Below are 3,754 nucleotides of genomic sequence, written 5' to 3' on the forward strand. Positions count from 1 at the left end.
ACATAGTGTGTCTGAAAACACCCTATTTCCTATTATGAGATGTGCACTTTAGGTGAATAGAATGCACAACCAATTCACCTCAATGCTACAAACTACCACAATTATAACCTCTAATTCACCTCAATGCTACAAACTACCACATCTATTTATTTGACCTTTATTTAACTAGGCAAGTCAGTTAATTAAGAACAAATTCTTATTTACAATGACGGCCTGGGAAAAGTGGGTCAACTTGTCTTGTTCAGGGGCAGAACAACAGATTTTTACCTTGTCAGCTCAGGGGATTTGATCTAGCAATCTTTCGGTTACTAGTCCAATGCTCTAATCACTAGGCTACCTGCCGGCTTTGAGGTGTAACCTCTAATCTATAACCTCTAATTCACCTCAATGCTACAAACTACCACATCTATAACCCCTTGTGCGTTGCCTTGTTGGTCATCTAGTCATTATTATATTAGCCGACACTCCAGAGTGACTCACAGTACAGGGATTTACAGTACAGGGATTTACAGTACAGGGATTCACAGTACAGGGATTCACAGTACAGGGATTTACAGTACAGTGACTCACAGTACAGGGATTTACAGTACAGGGATTTACAGTACAGGGATTCACAGTACAGGGATTCACAGTACAGTGATTTACAGTACAGGGATTTACAGTAGAGTGAGTGCATACTGTACAGGGATGTACAGTAGAGTGAGTGCATACAGTACAGGGATTTACAGTACAGGGATTTACAGTACAGGGATTCACAGTACAGGGACTCACAGTACAGTGATTTACAGTACAGGGATTTACAGTACAGGGATTTACAGTACAGGGATTTACAGTACAGGGATTTACAGTACAGGGATTCACAGTACAGGGATTCACAGTACAGTGATTTACAGTACAGGGATTTACAGTACAGTGATTTACAGTACAGTGATTTACAGTACAGTGATTTACAGTAGAGTGATTTACAGTACAGGGATTTACAGTACAGTGATTTACAGTAGAGTGATTCACAGTACAGGGATTCACAGTACAGGGATTCACAGTACAGTGATTTACAGTACAGGGATTCACAGTACAGGGATTCACAGTACAGTTATTTACAGTACAGGGATTTACAGTAGAGTGAGTGCATACAGTACAGGGATTTACAGTAGAGTGAGTGCATACAGTACAGGGATTTACAGTAGAGTGAGTGCATACAGTACAGGGATTTACAGTAGAGTGAGTGCATACAGTACGGGGATTTACAGTAGAGTGAGTGCATACAGTACAGTGATTTACAGTACAGGGATTCACAGTACAGGGATTCACAGTACAGTGATTTACAGTACAGGGATTTACAGTAGAGTGAGTGCATACAGTACAGGGATTTACAGTACAGGGATTTACAGTAGAGTGAGTGCATACAGTACAGGGATTTACAGTAGAGTGAGTGCATACAGTACAGTGATTTACAGTAGAGTGAGTGCATACAGTACAGGGATTTACAGTAGAGTGAGTGCATACAGTACAGTGATTTACAGTAGAGTGAGTGCATACAGTACAGGGATTTACAGTAGAGTGAGTGCATACAGTACAGTGATTTACAGTAGAGTGAGTGCATACAGTACAGGGATTTACAGTAGAGTGAGTGCATACAGTACAGTAATTTACAGTAGAGTGAGTGCATACAGTACAGGGATTTACAGTAGAGTGAGTGCATACAGTACAGGGATTTACAGTAGAGTGAGTGCATACAGTACAGGGATTTACAGTAGAGTGAGTGCATACAGTACAGGGATTTACAGTAGAGTGAGTGCATACAGTACAGGGATTTACAGTACAGGGATTTACAGTAGAGTGAGTGCATACAGCACAGGGATTTACAGTACAGTGATTTACAGTAGAGTGAGTGCATACAGTACAGGGATTTACAGTAGAGTGAGTGCATACAGTACAGGGATTTACAGTAGAGTGAGTGCATACAGTACAGGGATTTACAGTAGAGTGAGTGCATACAGTACAGGGATTTACAGTACAGGGATTTACAGTAGAGTGAGTGCATACAGTACAGGGATTTACAGTAGAGTGAGTGCATACAGTACAGGGATTTACAGTAGAGTGAGTGCATACAGTACAGGGATTTACAGTAGAGTGAGTGCATACAGTACAGGGATTTACAGTACAGGGATTTACAGTAGAGTGAGTGCATACAGTACAGGGATTTACAGTAGAGTGAGTGCATACAGTACAGGGATTTACAGTAGAGTGAGTGCATACAGTACAGGGATTCACAGTACAGTGATTTACAGTACAGGGATTTACAGTAGAGTGAGTGCATACAGTACAGGGATGTACAGTAGAGTGAGTGCATACAGTACAGGGATTTACAGTAGAGTGAGTGCATACAGTACAGGATTTACAGTAGAGTGAGTGCATACAGTACAGGGATTTACAGTAGAGTGAGTGCATACAGTACAGGGATTTACAGTAGAGTGAGTGCATACAGTACAGGGATTTACAGTAGAGTGAGTGCATACAGTACAGGGATTTACAGTACAGGGATTTACAGTAGAGTGAGTGCATACAGTACAGGGATTTACAGTACAGGGATTTACAGTAGAGTGAGTGCACACAGCACAGGGATTTACAGTACAGGGATTTACAGTAGAGTGAGTGCATACAGAAAAGGGATTTACAGTACAGGGATTTACAGTAGAGTGAGTGCATACAGTACCAGTCAAAAGTTTGGACAAAAGTGTTTCCTTATTTGTACGATTTTCTACATTTTATAATAATAGTGAAGACATCAAACTGTGAAATAACACATATAGAATCATGTAGCATCCAAAAAAGTGTGATTTTATATTCGAGATTCTTCAAAGTAGCCACCTTTTGCCTTGATGACAGCTTTGCAAACTCTTGGTATTCTCTCAACCAGCTTCATGAGGTAGTTACATGGAATGCATTTCAATTAACAGGTGTGCTTTGCTAAAAGTTCATTTGTGCAATTCTTTTTCATTCTTAATGCATTTTTAGCCAATCAGTTGTGCTGTGACAAGGTAGGGGTGGTTTACAGAAGATAGCCCTATTTAGTAAAAGATCAAGTCCATATTTGTCACGCCCTGGTCTAGTATTTTGTGTTTTTCTTCATGTATTGGGTCAGGCCAGGGTGTGGCATGGGGTTTTTGTATTGTGGTGTGTTTTGTCTTGGGGTTTTGGTGTGTGTGTATTGGGATTGTAGCTAGTGGGGTTATCTAGCAAAGTCTATGGCTGTCTGGAGTGGTTCTCAATCAGAGGCAGGTGTTTATCGTTGTCTCTGATTGGGAACCATATTTAGGCAGCCATATTCTTTGAGTTTGTCGTGGGTGATTGTCCTTAGTGTCTTTGTTCCTGTCGCTGTGTTAGTTGACACAAGTATAGGCTGTTTCGGTTTTCGTGACGTTTATTGTTTTGTAGTGTTTTGTGTGTATTCGTGTTACGTTTGTTTTATTAAACATGGATCGCAATCTACACGCTGCATTTTGGTCCGACTCTCCTTCACACCTAGAAAACCGTTACAATATTAGGGCAAGAACAGCTCAAAAAAGCAAAGAGAAATGACAGCCCGGAAAATGTGAAGGACTTTCAAAGTTTCTTCAAGTGAAGTCGCAAAAACCATCAATCGCTATGATGAAACTGTCTCTCATGAGGACCTCCACAGGACAGGAAGACCCAGAGTTACCTCTGCTGCAGAGGATACGTTCATTAGAGTTAACTGGGTCTCATGAGGACC

Source organism: Oncorhynchus tshawytscha, linkage group LG01 (assembly GCF_018296145.1).
Source record: "Oncorhynchus tshawytscha isolate Ot180627B linkage group LG01, Otsh_v2.0, whole genome shotgun sequence".
NCBI lineage: Eukaryota > Metazoa > Chordata > Actinopteri > Salmoniformes > Salmonidae > Oncorhynchus > Oncorhynchus tshawytscha.